The sequence below is a fragment of the Manis javanica genome, chromosome 11 (genome assembly GCF_040802235.1).
Source record: "Manis javanica isolate MJ-LG chromosome 11, MJ_LKY, whole genome shotgun sequence".
NCBI classification, from domain to species: Eukaryota; Metazoa; Chordata; class Mammalia; order Pholidota; family Manidae; genus Manis; species Manis javanica.
Genome location: NC_133166.1, coordinates 51,990,600 through 52,012,821, shown reverse-complemented (window position 1 = coordinate 52,012,821; position 22,222 = coordinate 51,990,600). Strand labels below are relative to the sequence as shown.

The window sequence follows — 22,222 nt, the reverse complement described above, 5'->3', positions numbered from 1 at the left end:
TGCCAAGAGACCAAAAATCAACCTTGTGCCCCAAATTTATTTGAGGCCCATTCTTCTCTTGCCAAACATTGTCCATCTTCCTTGATTTGGTGTTTTAGCCTCTGTCCATTTCTCACCCGTCTGTCAGTTTCTAGCTTTATAAGTGGGCACTCTTCCATCTTCAATAAATCCCATTGAGAAATGTCAGCTACATCACTTTTTGGAATAAATAAGCTTGTTTCCAGATCTTTGACCTATAAACTCAGAATCTTACTTCTAAACTGATATTGTCTTGATCTCATCCTGACATTCTCCTCTCTTCTCCTTGGAGTATGTGGTCTGATGCTAAATGCAGTGCCTATAAGAATTTCCCCTGCTTTCTGGTCTTTGTTGCTGTTTAGTGCCTGTTTCTTTCCTAAATCTCAAGCATCAAGCCTATTTTCCCAGGTGGAGGACTCGGTAACCTTGATCACTTTTTAGCAGCCACCCAAGATATTCAGCACTTTTTTTTTTAAAGGAAATATTATGGTTTCTTCTATCTACAACTCCTCCATTTCTGCTTGTCACACTGTTAATAATGCATGAGTAGAACTGGAAAAGCTTTACTTTGTTAGAGTCTTTATTTTTCACTCTTCCTTGTCCTTGATGATGCTCCCATCTCCCCTAAACCCTAACCTTCCTTGTTTTGGAATTATCAAATTACATATATTAATTTTTGAGAGCTACAGATTGGGGATGAATCCTGTACTTTTCTTCATGATTCTCTTCATGTAAACTATGAGAATGGTTTTATGTGTACTCAAGTATTTAGTTGTCTAGTGCAGTGGAACTGATTAAACTCCACACTTGTTAGTTACTAGATGCATGACTTGAGCTAGTTACTTTCTGAGCCTCCATTTCCATGCTGTAAAATGAGGGCAATGGTATTTATTTCATAGAATTATTCTGAGGTTTACATTAGCTTTATCCTAACACATACCTGGGAAAATCAAGGTGGCCAGTAAAATTAGACCTTTTCACCTGTTTTCTTCCTTCTGTATTCATAAGGAGCTCAAAGATGAAATGTAGTCAGTGATTTTAAAAAGATGCCAAACAGACTTTAGAGAAATAATTACTTTGTACCATCTGCAAACTTTTGATTACTAAGTTGAAATAAAATGAAAAAGAGGACAGATATTTTAGATACTTTTATGAGGTTTGCAAACATTTTGGATTGAGTTGTGCTATATAAACTAAAATTTTAAATCAAAGTAAAACTAGAAATGGAATTTTTAGGAAAATTTCAAATGTTTAGACAAAAAAGTCAAACTAAATACCATTTTGTAAGTCTGAAATTTTTAGAAGACTTATGCTTAGGCAAAATTGGTCAGAATCATGGCTTTGGAATGCTGAAGTTCACTTTAGAGGTATCAACAAATTTCCATTTGCTTATGAAAAACAAGGGTTAACAAAGTGTTGATAAAACAAAGAAAAATCTTTTAACACAAAGGAAAACCATATGAAACCATCTTTTACTGTAGCATTTGCCTAGATGCTATAAGGAGAATCACTCACAGACCCCATCATTCATGGGGGCAGCCACCTTCGCTTGATGTCTGCCTGTGATATGATAATGTCAGAACCACACCCTGGTTGTGACCAGATTAGGAAGGACTGGCATTTTGCTGTCGGTAACTTGGCTCAGATTCTTAAAGAAGGCTCATTCATTCTACTCCGAAGTACTTTTTGTGGGGCTAGAAATATAAATATTTGGAAGGACTCATTTACCGAAAAAATCCCACAAAATTAGGTCCAGGGCCTTGAAAGTGAGTGAAGGCACCTGAAGCTTAGACTTCAGCAGCCTCATGTAAAGCTGTCCCAACCAGATCAGTGTGGAATGTGGAAGGAGCTGAAATCCTAGAGACTGATGGGAAAGTTAAGTTTAAGGCTGGTGATGGCTGATTGTCCCTCAGCCCCAGTGGCTGAGCAGTTGTCAGAAAACCAGGAATTGCAAAAGATGAATTTGAGAATGAACACCAAGATGTTTTCTAATTATAATTTCTGTTTCATTACACTGTGCAAAATGTCAATTCTACAATCATTTTTAAGCTAATAAAAATGTCAAGAACTACTACATAATTTGTTTTCTGTGTGCAATTCATCAAACTTCCATAGATGCATTCTAGTGCTACATGCAGTCTTTTAAAATAACTTGTAAACTATGTGTAACATAATGGAGTATTTCACTAGGCATCACAATTTGGGGGCTCATTGTGATTTCTAAACTATTGGAAATGTTTTTGTAGAGGGTGGAACATAATTGTTCTTGGAAGTTCTTATATTAGCATAAATACCAGAAGGATGATTTGTTTTTATTTTGATACCATTAATGTACAATTACTTGAACAACATTATGGTTACTAGACTCCTCCTATTATCAAGTCCACCCCACATACCCCATTACAGTCACTGTCCATTAGTGTAGTAAGATGCTATAGAATCATTACTTGTCTTCTCTGTATATACTGCCTTCCCCATGTCCCCACCCCCCTACATTTTGTGTGCTAATCATAATGCCCCATTTTCCCCCTTAACCCTCCCTTCCCACCCATCCTCCCCAGTCCCTTTCCCTTTGGTAACTGTTAGTCCATTCTTGGGTCCTGTGAGTCTGCTGCTGTTTTGTTCCTTCGGTTTTTTCTTTGTTGTTATACTCCACAAGTGAGGGAAATCATCTGGTACTTGTCTTTCTCTGCCTGGCTTATTTCACTGAGCATAATACCCTCTAACTCCATCCATGTTGTTGCAAATGGTAGGATTTGTTTTCTTATTCTTATGGCTGAATAATATTTCATTGTGTATATGTACCACATCTTCTTTATCCATTCATCTACTGATGGACACAGGTTGTTTCCATTTCTTGGCTATTGTAAATAGTGTTGAGATAAACATAGGAGTGCATATGTCTTTTTCAAACTGGGCTGCTGCATTCTTAGGGTAAATTCCTAGGAGTGGAATTCCTGGGTCAAATGGTATTTCTATTTTGAGGTTTTGAGGAACCTCCATACTGTTTTTTTAAACTTCTGTTCAAACTCAGGATTGGGAATTTACTATTGGCTACTTTAATCTTCATGCTTAAATTGGTATATCAACTATTGTCAAAGTCTTTGAGTATTTTAATAGTTTAAATGGTATGTTTCCTTTTCAAACATTCCTTGAATATAATCAAATGTGAATTCTAGAGTCTGAAAATTCAGGTTTATTTTGGGCACCCTCATGGGTTTTAGGAATAAAATTTATTTTTCTCTTTTATACAGTTTCTTGATTGAACACTTTGCTCAATGCTCTGAAACAGTTCATTTGGCCCTCAGGGAAGCACAAGGCCCTGTTTTCAGAGAACTGCAAAGTAAGGTTTTCTCTTTTCCTTTGGCATCTCTTCGTTTGGCCTTTTCTAGCCTGGATTGTATGGAATAGCAGCTGGTTCCAAACTCCCTGCTCTCCTGTTTTGCTCACAGGCTGACTGCTTACAACCATTGTAATGTACAATTAGCACTGAAGCACATGCAGATAATAAGAGAATCATCATAAAAGCACTAAACAGAGCAAATAACATTTCAGGCTGGATTTAATCCCAAATACCTGGTTCTCTGAGGCACAGAGGTACAGAAAACCAAAAGCCAAGTAATATTGCACTCTGGTTAGTTGTGGAGGGTTGGAATTGTACACACACACACACACACACACACACACACACACACACACACACTGTGCAATGCGGAATTCATAACATTAATCAGGACTGCATGCAGAGTGAGTAAATATTGTAAATTTGAAGCTTAAAAGGGCTGGGATGAAAAGGTGAGCCTTTTAGATTTAATGTAGCATTAAAATGGTTCTCTGGCCTAAGGATAGCAAGAGAGACATTCAGATTAGCTGAAAAGAGTGGGATCCTTCATGAGGCTGGGACCCTGGGGTCTTGGACTGACTTTAAACCAGCAAGCTGAGCTGCCATCTTGTCCTTGCCCTGGCCACTTACACCTCTGTGTACCAGTTTCTCTTTAAGAAATGCAAATAAAAATATTTGCTTCATTGCTGAGTTTCTACCAAGCATCCTGGGATGATTTTTCCTCATGAATCAAAATCTACCAGGAGGTGTTTCCTGGCAGTGAGATGCTGTTGCTTCTTTTTTAAGTTCACTTTCATCATTAGTAATAGCTAAGAGTTATTTGCTTGCTCTGACGGAGGACTGAGGTTTGGAAAGGCCAGTCGCTTTCCCAAGTTCACACAGCCACACAGAGCCTGGGTTTGAACCTATTCAGTGTGATTCTGATATAAGCATGTTCTGCTCCTAGAGCTCCCAACCAGTCTCCTTCCGTCTGGGCTTCCTTGAGGCGGTCATCGCAGGGCTGGGCCTTTGCTCAGGTCCTGGAAACCCCTTGTGGGAGTTCCAGTCTTTCCCTCCTACAAGGGAGGTTGTGAGGTCAAGATGTATGGTAAGCCTAGGCTTAGAGATCAGATGGTTGGAAAAAGCAAGGGCAATTCTGTGTGCTTGGAGGAGAGAGCCGAATTTCTCCAGGTAAATCCAGGTCCCTTGTTTTCCTAGATATCCAGGGATACTTAAAAGTGTTCAGGGCAGTGCGAGGGGCTGATACATAATAGATTTTAGTCTTTCTTTCTTTTTTTCTTTGTACACTTTATAAGGCAGTGTGTAGAGCTGAGTGATGATGATTTATTAATTACATTTTCCAGATGGAATGGCAGCCTAAGGGGTGATTTTCTATCTAAAATAGACACCAAAAATGCAAGAGATGTTCAAGATGTTCAAGTAACCAACCTTAATGTTTTCATCTTTGCAGCTAAGCTTCAAAAGATGGTCACGTTGGAGGCAACTGTTCCTTTCCTGAGAGGATGGTTTATACAATGGAGAAAATAGCTGTTTATGAACAATCCTCAGCCTCAAAACTTTAATTTTTATTCAATCACAAGTCTGAATTATATTAATGGCATATTATTGCATTTATATCCAAGGTCTTTCCATTTAATTTTTAACAGAACTCAGTAAGAATGAGATGAGGATGGAGTCCTTCATTTTGACAGAGAAATTGTTTGAAAATCTGTAAGATACTGGTATTTTAAATGTGCAGAGGGGCATTTTTGCCCAGTTTTTTAATTGGATCTGATTTAAGCACACTGTATTTACACCCAGGTAAATGAAGCTATTTTGCAAAGCTTAACGTGTGTGTACATTCTTCACGTGTGTATGTTTTGCATTCTTTCTAATCTCCTAGCAAAGCTTTTGAACCTCAGAAAACAAATCATAGACTGCCAAAGGTTGCTGGAAGTTATTATTTTTCTTTGCTTAATGTGAAGATAGCTAAACCTCCAACCTATTGCACTGTATTTTTCCCCTCATGGCATTATGGTTTTAGTCTTCAGCACAATATATATTGACTACCTCTTTTTTCCATTTTATATGGTGTGTATTTTAATAGCAGAAGGAGATTTGCTGACAATTAAGAAAGCAAATAGAAGGAGAGAACTTCTTACTATATAAAAATGATTCTTTGCTTGCATACAGAGGATTCTCTGGGGCTTAATTGGAAAAAAAACAAATAGAAGGTAAATGTCCTAGATGTTTACAGGTTAAACATTCCATAAGTGAATAAGTGACTCGGAAATCTGCCCTTCCTGGCAGTTTTGAGGTGGCTAATTGCTGTAGCATTGAAACTATTTGAGTGACTTCATTTTCCCTGAGGATTGACACACACAACAGGATAATGCTTACCCTGATAGAAGTGTCACGGTGGGGACTCGGCATAATTTGCTGATATGATATCAAAAATAGCATTAAGGTAATTGCATTTTGCATTTGTAATATTTCACAGGCAATAATACAGTAGAAAATTGCACTTTTTTGTGATAACCTGGTCATTTAAAACTTTAGTTGCAATGAAGCTGATGTATTTGGTAGCTTGTTGTTTCTTAAATGTGTGCTCAGTTTATAAATGCATAAATGCAGTCATTAGTCCAACCATTTGACCGGGGTTATAGAGTGAGAATAGTAAATGGGAACTGTTTCAATGGACAAAGAGGTGACTTTTTAATTGTAGTAGCAGAGAAATGAGAAAGGATAAGAATTTCCTTTGCCAGGGGCAGCTTGTTATAATAGAAACACTGCCTTAAGAGGCAAAAGGCCTGATATCAAAGCTCCCTGCCTCTAACCTTGCTGTGTTACCTCATGCAGGTTGTTGAACTGCTCTGAGATATTCCTGCAAAGAACAGTGATGGACTTATCTTTTGAAGACATCCAGTAGTAATATCTATGATTTCAGAAAGAATTTGAAAATTTTCTATTAATTTATTTATTTCACAAATTATTTTCTGGGTCATTTTTTTAAATCTTGGGTTTATTGTGCCACAGAGGTAAGTTTTGTTTTTGCCCAGGGAGCATCACAGTCTCTGAATATTGGGGCTCACACTCTGTTTTCTTTGGACAATTGAAATTTTGGTAGTGCTTCTGGTGAAAAGTTACTGATTTAATTCACCAATGAAGCCCTCATCTTTCTGTTGTTCTAGGTGGACTTTCAAACTTAGGAGTTTGAAATGCTGCCACTTTCTTAAATGACCCTTTTCATGTCTTTCTCATCTATGCATTAATTTGGCAAGTCTTTATTGAGCAACTATTACGTGGTGACACTACTAGGCCCGAGCATACCATAGTGATACAGCTCCTGCTCTCCTGCAGCTTCATTACAACAGGATTATTTTTAATTGCAAGAAACAGAAATCCTCTCATTAAAGCTAAGTAAGGTAAGGAAATTTGTTAGAAGGGCACTAGGGCATCTTTTATAAGCCTAGGGCAGAAAGAAGAGCTGTGTGTTACAGGGACTGTAGCAGAGCACTTAATAGCTTTCAGGACCCAGGCAACATCTCTCTCCATCTCTTTCTTTCTCCCTGAGGCTACAGGTCTCTTATCACTGCTGCCCATCTCCTTCTTCATTTTTACTTCGCAGACCATCTTCTCTCCACACTCATCTACTTGCACATGGGACCCACTACTGGCCTATGGGACAACTTTGTGTAAGTTGTGAGAAGGTGACCTGTCCAAGGCATACAGATTGACAAGCTGGCTTTCAGTGCTCACTTGTCCTTGCACAAATTGGGTGCCCTCGTACATGATGGTCCTGCTTGTACATTACCTTATCCTAGGAAACCCAAAATGGTGTCCTCAGCTCTCAATTCTACAAGACCTAGCTAGGTTCCCCAAAAGTAAATGACCATGTTTCTATGACCCAAATTCACTTTCCTTACAGAGAGAAGTTAGTGGGGCCAGGTGTCCAGTCTTCTAACGGTTGAAGGTTCTAGAGTACGTGAGAAGCATTCCCCATGATAATAAGGTTCTTGGAGAAGACACCGTACATCTCTAGGAAACACACCTCTGCTTGGGATGGGGCATTCCTTAGAGGGGAGACACTGCAGGGGATGCATGGCGTCTGAATCAGATGGAACTGTGTCGGATGCTACAGGTAACAGTCCCGGTCTTACATCTAAATCATTCAGACCTAGTGGGTTTGGAGGAACAAAATGTTGGTGATGATGACAGCTCTGCTCCATCTCACATCAGAAAACTTGAGGGTCTGTTGTGAAAAGAGACAAAGAAGGCCATTAAATAATGATAAAGAGTTAATTCTTTCTACAGTCTGCCCCTGTAATCTCATTTGAGACTGAGACTCCTGCCTTGGGCATTTCATAGCTGTGGACATTGCATATACAGCAGTTCTCATTGGACCAAGACACAAGGAAGCAGGAGCATAAGTCACAGGGGAAGAAACCTGTGTTTATTGAAATGCTGTCAAAAATCTCCAGCCTGAACCCCTAGCTCCTGTAAATGTAGGAGAAGCTCCTGTGAAAGATGCAGGTATTCATCAGGGTATCATTTATACCTACCAGCTACAGTGTTTTTGTATGATGATCTTTTTAAAGACCTGTTTTAGCTGCTAAAAAGTAACTGAGAAGATTCTATCCAGAAGTACTGTCTCATTGTACTATGAGTTTGTGCCACAGCATATTGCAAGATTTATGATTTTTTAATCAAAAAAAGAAATAAAATGAAAGGACCAAGAAATGGTCCTTTCATGTAGATTTGACCCATTAAAAAATTGCCCTGGCTTAATGAGTTTATGCTTTAGCCCGGTATCTCTGCTCAAAATATGTAGTAACAAGAGTGATATAAAATATTAAAGTAGAAAACAAAAAATGTATAAAAGCCTGGGTCAGAAAAAGATAATTCTGTGGACAAGAAATGCAACATGAATGGAGCTGAATCCTTCTTGTTGACTCTGGGTCTGGAAGTCAGCGAGGATGATTAGGAGGTCCACCCCTGAAGGATGGAAAAGATTAACAGTGCTCACTGGGCCACACTCACTGCTGCTGGAAGCTGGGAGCTGGGGGAAGTGGCTCCCTTGGTGTGAAAGGGTCTAAAATTGCTGATCTCTGCCTGAGACTAAGGCAGTTTCTCATCCCGAGTACTAGCAACACTTTGGGCCAGATAATTGTAGTGGGGTTGTTCTGTGCTTTGTGGGATGTTTAGCAATGTCCTCGGCTTTTACCCATCAGCTGCTAGTAATAACAAACACCCACCTCCAGCTGCAGCAACCAAAAATGTCTCCAGACATGGCCAAATGGGAAAATAAGCGCTTGTTGAGAACCACTGGGCTATAAAATGTGATAGAGGTTGGAGAATACAGAGCCTCCCAAGTAGGAATTTAACCAAGTTTCCCACTACCTCATGCTCAGATCTATATTTTTCCAATAACACATGGGACAGGATCCCTGAAATACTACTAAGATTGGGGGTAACCTGTGTAAAGGTAGTTGCAAAGCCATGAGAGGAAGGACTTTAAACAAGCAATGAAAGGCAAAACAAACCAATAAATGAAAGAAGAACCCACTAGGAATCTTCTAAGTGAAAAATTATAGTCACTGAACCAAAAAAGTAATAGGATAAACTCCAGATTATACACAAAGAATTAGTGAATTGGAAGATAGCATTGAGGAAATTATTGAAAATGTGGCACTATCAGGGAGGATATTTTAATAAACAAAACAATGAAATTAAAAAAGAAAGTTAAGAGATATGGAGAATAGATCAAGGACTAGAACATAGGAAATGGCAGAGAAACAGTGTCTGACAAGAAATTGAAAAAAGACATGACCTTCTTAGGTTCAAAGTGTATGCCAAAACCCAAGCAGTAAATACAAAGAAAAATTCACATCTAGGTATATCATAGTAAAACTGCAATTCATAAGGTATAATTTCTTATAAGCAATAGTAAAGGCCAGCAGACACTGAAGTAATACGTCCAGAGTGTTGAGGGATGATAACTGTCAGCTTGGAATTTTTTTACCCCACAAAATTATTATTCTGGAGCAGGGCCTGTAAACTTTTGCTGAAAGGGCAAGATAGTAAATATTTTAGGCTTCGGGGTCATGTGGTCATTTCTACATGCTAAACATCTGTATTATATTTGGGAGAAAGATAGAAATATTGAATAATTTGAGACTTTGTTGTATAAATATACAATTAAGTTAGGAGGGTAAAATATTAAGGATAACAATTAGAAGACTACAAATAAAATCTATAGCTTTTAAACCAACAGAATAAAACAGAGGAATTAGAAAAGATTTTGTCAATCTAAAAGAAGTCAGAAAAAGGGGAAATAAGAAGCCAAGGAAATGGATTATTTGATTTAAAAAAAAAGAAGACAGAAACAGTTCAGTAATCACAAGAAATGTAAGTATCCCATTAAATAAGAGGTGGTCAGATTGGATCAAAATGAAATAAAAAATAAAACACTACAAAGTCCAGCTAGATTTTGGGCCAGGATTTTAAAGGACTGCCTATCATAAATTTGGCATTATAAAGGAAGGAATTTCAGATAATCTGAAACTTACCCATTCTAGCTAATGTCCAGTCCCTATGAAAGATTTAGTATTTTGTGGTTAGTTAAATTCATCTAGTGTCTTCCCTGACCTGATAGCTCAAAAGTGAGAGGACTGGATTAGAAGACATCTAAGGTCTTTTCAAACTCAAAAGTTCCAGGATTTAGTGCTTTCCAATGTGACATCTCTGTGAGCAGAGTTTTGTGCTGGCATTATGGAGAATGAAGGAAACAGCAGATAGTACTGTCCACTTGATGGAGGCCAGCCTTGTCACTTGGCCATTTAACATTTTGATTGCAGTCTTAATTTTCAGTTTGTCACTGGTCTATGTTGAGCCTTTTGCAGATGGACAGATGCTTGTTATTACCATATGCTTATAGGCAGCATGGAGATTGACCTGTGAAAGGCAGGCAAGGGCTTTTTACTGCTAATATGTTATGAAAGTTCGATTAGAGTGGGAATTTTCTGTCATGGGTGATTAGTATCAGCTCAGATTAATACTTGTTTTTCCTAATCCAGTGTGAAAAGTGCCAACATAAGAACAGTATGCTAGGAGATGGAGAGAGAATGTAGAATGATGCCACTCACAAGGTCTAGTGTTTCCTTTCTGAAAGATGAGAGTCTTCCCCCACTCCTTGTTTATTCTTTTCCAGAAAAGCTTAGCCTCCTTTTTTATTATTAGATTTTCCCCCAGTTTTATTGAGATATAATTAACATGTAACATTGTGTAACTTCAAAGTGTACAGTGCAATTATTTGATATATCTATGTATTGCTAAATGATTACTACAATAAGGTTAGTTAACACATCTATCACCTCACTTAATTATAATTTTATTTTGTGGTGAAAACTTTTAAGATCTACACTTTCAGCAACTTTCAAAAATATAGTGTTGTAAATTATAGTCACCATGCTGTACATTACATTCCCATAACTAACTTATTTATCTTATAACTGGAAGTTTGTGCCTTTTGACCACTTTACCAGTTCCCTTTGTTTTCCTCCCCTGACAATCACCAATCTGCTCTTACTATTAGTTCAGTTTTTTCAGATTTAGATTTCACATATAAGCAAGATTATATGGTATTTGTCTTTCTCTGTTTCATTTCATATATGCCTTATTTCTCTGAGTTATTTCACTTATTTCACATAATGCCCTAAAGGTCCATCCATGTTGTTGCAAATCCCAAGATTTCCTTCTTTTTTGTGGCTTATTAATATTCACTGCATATATGTGTGTGTGTATACACACACACACACGCCATGTTTTCTTTATCAGTTCATCTGTTGATGGACACTTAGATTGTGTCCATGTTTTGGCTACTGTAAATAATGCTGCAGTGAACATGGAGGTGCATATATCTTTTCAAATTAGTGTTTTCATTTTCTATAGGTAAATACCCAGATATGGAATTGCTGGATCATATGGTAGTTCTATTTTTAATTTTTTTAACGTCCGTTACTGTTTTTCATAGTGGCTGCATCAATTTACATTCCCACCAGGAGTGCACAAGGGTTCCCTTTTCCCACATCATCACCAATACTTGTCATTTCTCGTCCTTTTTTTAAATAGGTATGAAGTGACATCTTGTTGTGGTTTTGATTTGCATTTCCCTTATGATTAGTGATGTTGAGCATCTTTGCATGTACCTATTGGTCATCTGTATGTCTTCTTTGGGAAAATGTCTATTCAGATCTTCCAGGTTCTGAGATTTTCACAGTGGTGTCTTGTCCATGGATAGTTACTAGCTGGTCTTCTTGTGAGGAGCACTGATGTTCAGAATGACTTATGTCACCATCTTAATGACATCACTCCTTTCTAGCCTTCTTTTCTCTGTTTTTGTAAAATTTCCTCAATTAGTCATACTATTCACCCCAAATCATAGAGGCATGGAGGAATTCCTCCATATTTCCGTTCACAAGTAACAATAATAGTAATAATAATAACATTGACATGTAACGACAATATACTGAACACAAACCATGTGCCAGGCATTGGGCTAAGTTATTCACAGCTATTAACTCATTGAATTCCCTCCAGCATCTCTGTTATCCCATTTTACACATGTGGAAAATGAGGCTTAGAAGTGTTGTGGCTTACCAAAGCTTACTCAGCCAACAAGTGGCAGTGTAGGACCCCAACTCAGCAGGTGGGACTGGACTCGCCTGTGTGGAGGGCCATTGCCCCTGCCGTGGATGAGAAGACTGTAATGTGTTTTTGCGGGTCTTGTAGGCTCTAGAGCAGGATTTCTCACCCTAAGCACTGCTGTCATTTGGGCCAGGTAATTTTTTTTAGTGGGGGCTGTGCTGTGCCTTGTTGAATGCTCAGCAGCAACTTTGACCACTGCCCCTAGCTGCCAGAAGCACCTTACCCACTCCCGCCATCTAAGTTGTGAAACAAACTGTCTCTAAAACTTGCCAAGTGTCCCTGGGGAGCAAAGCCTTCCCTGGTTAAGAATCACCACTCTATACATATACACAATGGAATATTATTCAGCCATAAGAAGAAAACAAACCCCATTTGCAACATTGATGGAGCTAGAGGGTATTATGCTCAGTGAAATAAGCCAGGCAGAGAAAGACAAGTATCAGATGATTTCACTCATTTGTGGAGTATAGCAAGGAAACAAAACTGAAGAAACAAAACAGCAGCCAACTCACAGAACCCAAGAAGGGACTAGCAGTTACCAAAGGGAATGGGGTTGAGAGGGTGGGTGGGGAGGGATGGAGAAGGGGATTAAGGGGCATTATGATTAGCACACATAATGTAGGGGTGTCATGGGGAAGACTGTAGCACAGAGAAGACAAGTAGTGACTCTATAGCATCTTACTACGCTGATGGACAGTGACTGCAATAGAGAGGGGGTGAGGACTTGATAATATGGGTGAAGACTGAAACCATAGTGCTGTTTGTCTGAAACCATCATAAGACTGTGTATCAGTAATACTTAAAAAAAAAATACCACTCTCTTCCACCCTCTGCTGGGGTGTCTCATACAGCCTGATGGAAGTCCCTCTTCCTTCTTGCCCCTCTGTGTTTGATAGGGGCTGTTTGCAGAAATGTGAGTACCTCCAAGTTTGTTTCAGTTGAGGGTGGGTAAAATGAAAGCGTCTCTCACGTCACATGGCAGTTACACTGTGTTGCCTGCCCAACTCCTCTTCCTGGGGAATTGCATAATATGCCCACACTCAGCTCTGTGTCTGGCTGTTTCTGAGGGTCCTGGTGGATGTCTCATTCCGGCTGGGCTGGTTAACTGTGTCTCCCGGGCAGTTGGCAGTGGGTGGGAGTAGGATGAGCACTCCTGGCAGCGGGAGCTGCAACCTGCAAATGAAGTGACTCTGGTGGCTGTCTTCCTGCCCCAGGCACTCACGGGTATGAAGCAGTCGTCCTCAGAGCTGGTGCCCAGACCACCTGCAGCATCACCTGGGAACTGGTGAGAAATGCAAGTTCTCAGGCCCCTCTCAGACTGCCTGATTTGGAAACTCCAGAGAGGAGCCCAGAAATCTGTGTCTTACCAAGTCCTCCAGGTGATTCTGATGCACACTAAGTTGGGATAAAGGGTGAGAGACCAAGGGACCATGATCATGGGAGGGGAAGAGGGAATGACGCCTGTGGATGAGATAATGTCCCAGTTTTCCGATCCTTTCTTTCTCATGTTCCTGAGCATGTTCCTGCCTTTGGCTTGGTGAGATACTTCAATGGCTTAATAATAAAATATGCCCCTCATTTACTTTTTCCCTTAAGTTGATTGAAATCAGTTTCTCCTCAACTAAAAAAATCCTTACTCATTCCCCTCTTAGTATGACTATATACAACTCATGTGGAGAGGAAATTATATGGAACAAAATCACCTCAGCTGCTCAGGAAAAGTCTGTAATTTTATCAAGGGCTCTGGGAAATACTTAAAAGCTTTAGAAAAAAATACCCCATGGTTTTTCCTTATTATCAAGAGCAAGAGAGTGTGTATGTGTGTACTTTAAGAAGCTTATCTACTAGAAAAAACACCTTTTTCCCCCTATCTTTCTTCGTATTTGTCATTGCTCAGTGCTAAAGGCTTGGTGTTTTCTTGACTTTCTTTCACTTGTTATCCTAGGGTAGCCTAAAGTTAAGATAAATCTCAATCTGCTGATGAATATTTATCAAATGCCTTCAGTGTGCCAGCTGTCTGGGGGTCGGTTGGTCATGGATCCCAGATAGTGAAGGAACTTACAGTTTTGCAGGAGAGAATGCAGTGATCTTACTATTGTATGTTAAATGCAGTGTGTTAAGTCCAGAACAGACTTGTGTACAAGGTTCAGAGGAAACCCAGAAGGAAGAGTGACAAGCCTGGGGGGTGGGGACGTCATGGGAAAGGGGATGGAGAGATACTGGTCAGGGAAGACTTCTTGGAAGAACTTCCACCTGAATCAGACTAAAAATTATGATTAGGTGTCCACAGGCAGAAAAGGCAAGAGAAAGAGGGTGTTCAGTTTGTGATTTGAAAGAGAAGAATTTGATGCTTTATTGCTCATCATGTTCTTGATTCTGCCTTGGAGAGCTGTAGTATTATATAACATTGAAAATAAGGTAAAGACTTTTCTAATTTCTTAAAGCCTCTAGAAACTGTCTTCATTATAGCACTGGCAATTCCTCTTCCTGGAAAAATTTATTAACTGGACTTTCAACATGACATGATTGAACATAACTAGCCTTTTAAAGTCATCCTTGTAAGGAGAATAGACTGTATGTTGGTTATCTTGACTAGGAAAAAAATTAAAAGTATGAAGGGAAAAATTCCCTATTAAGTTTTATAATTATAATATGAAAATTCAGTTAATTTCTTTTATCATAGTAAGTCATTAAAGACTGAAGTAGGTTCCCAGCCTTTTGTTTCCAGAACAATCCCCTAAAGGTTTAGTGCTCCGTCACCCGAATGGGCCTGATTAAAGCAGGGGACCTCTATCTTCAGATTACCGCCCTCCATCATTAGCATTACGTTATCTTGCTCTTCAGACTGATTTTTAATTTTTATGCTTGCAATTATAAATGATTTACAGGGACATTCATCGTCAGACCTGTCCTGAGTCATTAAATTCACCTAGGTTGAATGGCCTGATGTGCACCTGAAATTAACCAAATCAGTGACATTATCTTGCTGGATTTTTCAGCAGCTTTAAAAATAAAGAAGAGACTCCTTCTCTCAACTCCTTGGCTTAATGGGAAAATATTTTTAATTGATAAAAGAGGTAATTAGCCAAGCTAAGAGGTGCACACTAATTGTGCAGTATATCTTGCAGAGTTAGTTTGGCCATGGTTTCTGGGCTAGAAGGGAAGATGACCCAGGCATAGACCTGGCTACAGTCGCAGGGGCCTAGCCTGAATGAGTTTTATCTCCCTTAATCCAGGGAGAGAACTGTACTAACTTTTATTGGGCACCTACTATGTGTCAGAAATGAGAACTCTGCCAACAGTCCTTTGTTCTCCTCATTGTTCTGTTTTGTAGTGTTTAGATATAAGGGATGGAAACTTCCTCAAGCTGGCTCAGATGAAATGGAGACTGGGCTGTCACTCAGTCTAAGGAAGAGGGAACCAAGCTGGCTCTTCCATGCTCTTTATCATGCAGGAGCAGTGCTACTATTCTCATCCCGCTTCTGTCTTCCTCAGCATCAGTTTGCCTCAAAGCTCTCTTTTTCCTTGTCTAGCTTCCTCTACTTGCCTGTTTTATGCCTGGGCCCGAATGGCTGTTCACACTCCATCACCAGGGCCTTTTGCCTTGGAACCCTGCGTGGGCTTGGCAACAGTTTCCACCCTTCGTCGTTGAAATTCTCTGTAGAACATCAGGGGTTTCTTATCAGCTAGTGAATTTTCTGCCCTGGGGTCAGGCATATGTCCCTTGTCTGCTGTGTCCAGAAGGGACAGAAGTTGTGGGGATAATAAATGTTTGGTGCATTTTTAAACAGGTGTGCTCCTTCCCATTTTCCAGAAGGAGACTGAAGCTAGTAGAGGTTAAGTTATTTGTTAGAGGTCATACAGCCAGCAAGGGTCAGACACAGGAATTAGGGACAAGTTGGGATGGACTCCATTGTCCTTTCCCATGTGCGGGCCATGCAGCATTCATGCTGCCTGGCACTCCAGGCATCCCAACGGGAAGCTCGACAGTCTGGCAGAGTGCTGATTAATTTGATCAGGGCCCAATGACCACCTGGACAGTGTAAACAACACCATCTTGCCCTATTCTCTCCTTTCTGTGTCTGCTCAGAGACATTAAGCAGCACATCCGCCCTCCAAAAATCAGAGATGGAAGAGGAAACATCTTGCTACATCTTGAAACTTGGAAACAGCCCAAAGATAATCTGTTGAAGAGTCATCAAAAATATTGTTAGGGCTTTGACAGTGAGGCCAGGTAAGAGAGGGGACCAGAAACCAGCACTTTCCTCTGCTAGAGGATGGAGACCTGTGCCTCCACGTCCCAATGCTGACACTTACCAGCTGTGTGACTTCAGGCAATTACTTACTCTTCTGATCTGCTCTTACCTCATTGGTAAAACAAGGATGGTATAATTACATAGAGCAGGTGAGGTAGTGTGTGTACCAGCAAGTATAGGCCCTCGGACAGCAGTCATACCATGGTGGTTAACTCTTCCCTCCCTCCCTGTCATGTCAAGACCCTGAGGCCCTGGCCTCTTACTAATTAAAGCCTTGATGTTAGCAGTGGCTCTGGGTCTCAGAATCCTCTGGAAAGTTCTCTTGATCAAGGGACTTCAGCTTTTATTTATCCCGCATCCCTTCCCTCCTTCAGGTAACAGGACTCCATTATGTGGTGGGCAGTGCCCCTTTCTTCCACGTGGTGAGGCTGCCAATTCAGCTCTACACCAGGCCTGGGCAGCCTCACTGATTAGACCAGAGGCAGGCACAGGGCTGAAGGGAGAACACGAAGAATTATGTTCAGGTATTGACTTCTGAGTGAGCGTTAAGCTGGGATGATACAGCCTTGACTGGTCTCAGTCATGCCTCCCCCTTGCTGCAGGAGGCAGTGTCTGCAGGAGCAGAGAGATGCAGAGTTAGAGAGGGAGCAGGACAGAGCTAATTTCTGAAAACATTGCTATAATCCTTAGTGTCCTGAGACCATTTTTTAAAAGTCCCAGTTACATGAGCCAATAAATTCTCCTTTTCTGCCTAAGCCTTTTGAGCTTTTTATCATTTGTAACTGGAAGAGCTTGGAGGGAGACAGGGACTCAGTTTCCCCTAGTCAGGTGCTTGGGTGAGGCATGGTTTAGGTCCCAGAGCCAACCTCTCCCAACTGGAGCCATTCAGCCACTGGAGGCCACACACAAAAAAAAAAACCCTAGAGGAGTGGTGCTGCCCTAATGGTGTCCTGTTTTCTCTCCAGCAGGGAGGCATGAGCCTTACACTCCCTTCTTTCCTTACCTCCCAAGCTGCAACATCAGTACAGATGCAGTGCGCCCTGTGACCCACCAGCACTGTTCCAAGCAATGGCCTGTGTGGATAAAGCGTATAAAGACACACAGAATATATGCTTAAGTATTAGGTTTCATCAACTTAATCTTTTAACTTAATACTTTTATTTTCTCCCAGGTCTGTATTTCTAAATGCATGTATTTCTCCTTGTAACCATATTACTTACTAATGCCAACCAGACAGGGGCCTCCTTGTGCAGATTCCCAAGATCTGAGCTATCCTCCAGCTGTCTGTGTGACACTCTTTGAGGACTCTGGATAGTCATGGGGCCATGCTGCCAAGCTTGTGCTTACTTTTTGAGAGTGTGGGATGGACTTCCTGCCAGAATTCTGCCCTGGCACTCCAGGTAACTGACCACAGGCTATTACCCATGCTATGCTATTTATAGCAAATGACAAACATAGCCTTACCCCTCTGAAAAGTATGTCTGTGCCATATGCCCACTGGCCTCCTACCATCTGACAGGCACTTCTCTCCAGATCTCAGGAGGCAGCAGGGCTGTGTCCTGACACAGACCTGGAGGCCTGTGACCTTCAGGTGCATGTCTTTCCTGCTCCAGCAGCACCCAAGGCCCAGGGAGGCACCAAGACAGGGCTTCAGCACAGGGGTCAAGGCAGAACCTAGTTAAACCTAGTTAAAGACCCAAGGAAGGAGGTGGGAGCCAGGGGCAGGGGAACAAGGCAAGACTGAACCCAACTGTTAGGGTCACATGCAAAGTTAGGGCAAGTGCAGGAGCATGGCAGGCCTGGTTCTGAGCTGCGAATGCCCTGGAGACCCCCTGGCCTGTGCTGGGATTGGGTCTGGGGGTGGGAGGTTAATGGACCAAGCTGAAAGGGCTGGAGTGACTGGCACAGTATAGGAAACCCTGCCCCTTTCTAGCTGTGTGCAGGTGAGCAACTTATATCCTCTCTCTGGGCTGCTTGCTTCTCAGGCAGTAGGTTGAGAGGAGCATCTCCTAGACTAGGTGTGTGCATCAGAATCACCAGGGAGCTTGTCAGAATTAGGACACCTGGGTCCCTTCTTGCACATGGATTCAGGAGACCTGGGAGGCATCTGGGGATCTGGACATTTCACAGGATCCCCAGGAGATTCTGACCCACACCAGATTCTGAAGAGCTCCTGCCCTGGGTGAGACCCTCAGGGGTCTTCCAGCTCTCACACCCCTGTATTCTGAAGTTTACTGAATCTGGGGTAAGAAAGCATAGAAGATAGGCATTCACCTCACCTGGTGATTAGGTTGCATTAGAATCAGATGCTTCATCACTCAGTAGTTGCATCCTAAGAAATCATCAGAACTGGGAGCTGATTCAAAGCCAGGTTTTCCTCCTTAAGGCTGAGTTCACCCCCTTCTTTGTTCTCCCCTAGGCCATCCCTCCCTCTACCCCAGTTTATTTACCATCTCTCCCAGAGGTCACAAAGTGGAGAGCCAGAAAGACAAATCTGGGCAGGCCACACATGAGTTTTATTTAGTATCTTTTAAAAGTCTGAATTTGTGCCAGGTCAGTCTGGGCATTTGCTTTCCAGCTTGCCATGGGCCCAGCACATTGAGGGCATTACACCCAGCCAGCTTCAACCCTTTACATTACTTGCCTAGACCCTGATTTTAGAGGAAATACAGTCTCTCACCACCTGTCTCCAGCCCAAACATCTTTCTGACCATCAGCTCCATATATCCAAATGCCTCTTGTTGAGATAATCCAGTTGTGTACTTAATGGAAGGCATGGCATTTAGTATAGGACTCCAGAAATATTAGTTAGTAATACTGTAATCCTACTGTGCACTTCCTCTTAAAGTCTCACAGGGACCTCAACCCAGGCTATAGTATTCAAAACAGAGCTCAGGCATTTGCCTTACCTTTGCTCCAAACCTCCACATTCCCTCTTTCCAAAGATGAAATCGTCAGAAAGTTGCCTAGGACTGGAAGTTATCCAGAGCTCTTTCATCTCCTTCAACCTGATTTATCATCAAATGTTATGCAAAATCTCTTTTGATTCCATTCAGTTTTTTCCATCTGTGCTGTTACCATCTTTACCAGGATGATGGTAGTTGCCTAATTATTCTCCCAGGCATTGTGTTTTCATTTTACTAAACTAACTTGACCTTACTCTCCTCTGCATACAATAATCCATGTGTTGGCTTCCCACTGCCCCAGAATAAAATCCAGGTTTCTTAGGAAGCCTCTCCCCAGTCTGGCTTCTGCCTCCTCCCCAGCCTCTGGCACCCTGTGTTCCAACTCTGTGGGACTTGTGTTACCATTGGGATGTGCCCCATGTGTTAACTATGGCCTCTGGGCCCTCAGGTGGGCCAATCCTCCTCCTGGAAGACTCTTCCCCATACTATTCCCTTCAATAGTTGCTACATTTTCCTCATGTCTCAGCATGGCTGTCACTTGCTCAAAAGTTCTTCCTGATACCAAAGACCAAGTCAGGCTTCCTCTCCCGAGCTTGCAGAGCCTCTCGGCATCTGTGGCATAGCATTTGGCACAGTGCATCATGACTGCATCCGCTTTAGACCAGGACTGTGCATGGGCGGGATCATCACGGTCCCACTTGTTCACTGCTCTCTCTCTGTGCCTAGCACATGCTGGCTACAGAGTAGTGCCCAATAAGTGTTTGCTGAGGAAAAGCAGTAAGGGGGAGGAGGAGGAAAGAGTGGAAGGGGAACCAGAAAGGAGTACAGCTAGCACCTTCCACATGCCCAAGGGAGGCCAAGAGCAGGCACACTGTGCCCGGCTCTCCCGCACCCCCTGCGTCCCCGGCCCCTGACACTGACCACTCCCAAAGGCCAAAGGTTCTCTTACTCCATGTTGTACTTGAGGTGCTAACAAAAAGGAGGAACCCACTGGACGAATGAATCCACTCTAAGACCTTCTTGGTCTAGACTAATGAATGAGTGAATCCACTCTAAGACCTTCTTGGCCTAGAGTAATAACCAGTGGCATAACCAGCTGGAGAACTACTGTTTTTGTAGTAAATGACTTGACTTTTTAGAACATGTACACATCCATAAAATCTGATAAAAATTAAGCCTCAAAAACCTGGAACAATGGAAATATTCTGAGTTTCCTATTGTTACCACCAACAAAATCAGATTGGGTTGGTTACAAGCTTGCAAGCAAGAGGTCTATTATCCAAACATGATAAAGCTGTCACCCAACCCTTAAAGAAAATGTAATTCTTAAAGTCACAGGAACACGTAAAGAAGATGCAGTTCATCCACTGGATTAAAATATAGGTTTTGGCTTTACCATCTAGTAAGTCAGAATGGGGGGAAGGAAATGTGAGCTTGGCCGTAGAGGGCCTGACGTTTGGGCCAGAGCCACCACTTACCTGCACAGGTGCCTCTGGGAAATGTATTCAGCCTCCCTACTTTCCTGTAAAGTGGGGAAATGAGGCCTGCCATGCAGGGTTATTTTGAATACTGAATATAAGATCTAAAGCTCCTCAGCACAACCCTGGCTCCCAGGCGCTCACAGCTGGCACTGGTTCAAGGTGCCTCTGTGTTCCAGTTATTTAGAGTTGTCATGGCTGGGCTCAGAGATCCAGGGAGCTAATGAAATACTGCTCTCCTGATGGGAAGAGGCACTCTTTCTTTACTGTCAGGGCCATAAAGAATAAGGAAAACAGCGGCGGAGAAACGGGAAAGCAAGAGCAGCCAAGAAACATGGAAAATGAAAATAGGAGACTGGTTCCCATTGGATCTTGGAGTCATGCTGATGAACAAGGCCTTTCTCCCGTTTCCCTTTTCTGTCCTGCCGCATGGTATGTGTGAGGAAGGCTCCTCAGGGAGGGCAACGAGAGGCAGGAGGACCCTCATGGGCAGAAGGAAAGGAGCCTTGCTTATCCAGCCTGCTCATCTCTCCAGTGCTTTCTTAAAAAATGAGACTCAGATACATTTTTAAAAAATAACATTTTCTTATTGCAAAGGCAAATCATATTTGTTCTGGAAAATTCATATAAGCTGTAAGTCCGAGGAAAGGAAATCCCAGGGCAAAAATACCTCTAAAAACAGAAATTAGTCAAAGGGAGAAATAAAGTTTAAAACCCGTTTATTGCTTACAAACTGCAGTCCAGCGCCTTCTCTCTCTCTCCTGCTCCGGAAGGAAGCAAGCCAGCAAGCAAGCCAGCCCCTCCCCTTAAACTCTCAGGTTCAGACATGCCCTCAGTTGCCCAGGTAATTACCCATTGACATGAAGATGAGCTTCTCTCCACCCCTGAGGATATGCAAATGCACTCAAGCCAGGGGAGATACTCTGGAAAAAAGTAAAAAAGCAAAAAGAAGAAAAATAATTATCCCCAAATTCCACTTACTAAATAGCTACTGAAAACATTTTGCAACCTATCCTTTAAAAGTTTGTTTGGGCAATTAAGTGCAAAACCAATATGTCTTGTAAAACAAATGAGATCAAATGTTATGTACTGTTCTGTAACCTGACCTTTTTCACTGAGCGGCTTTCTATGTCAATAAATGACTGTATCTGATGTCACGGTGGATGACATCTGCTAATGCCCAGGGTGGCTGGCCACAGGCTCTCACGTGCACTCCCTGGGCAGAGACCTGTAGCATCTTTCTGTGACAATGATTCAGTCAGGTTTGTAGTCAGACCCCAGTTGGTTCCTTAAAATGAATTCTCACATTCAGTCTTAACTTTCTTAAGAATAAAGTAAGACAGTTCAACTAAAATGTTTTAAGTGATACATGGGTCCATCAGGTGAGGAGGTGGGGGGAGGCTGAAACTCAACATCATGCTTTTTATTTCTGATTCTGTTCAACCTCCAAAATTATTGCAAGTACAACCTCATTTCTTGTTCTCAAAGAGATTACAATCTAATGACAGAGGTAAAAGACACAATAGCCATCTCTAA

The 22,222-nt window shown here is 41.6% G+C and overlaps 1 protein-coding gene across 3 annotated transcripts in view; it reads left to right on the top strand.

The window, feature by feature from the left end:
- Positions 1 to 22,222, top strand: part of LOC108401639 (uncharacterized) — a 171,734-nt gene that overhangs the window by 148,686 nt on the left and 826 nt on the right. The window lies entirely within an intron of this gene.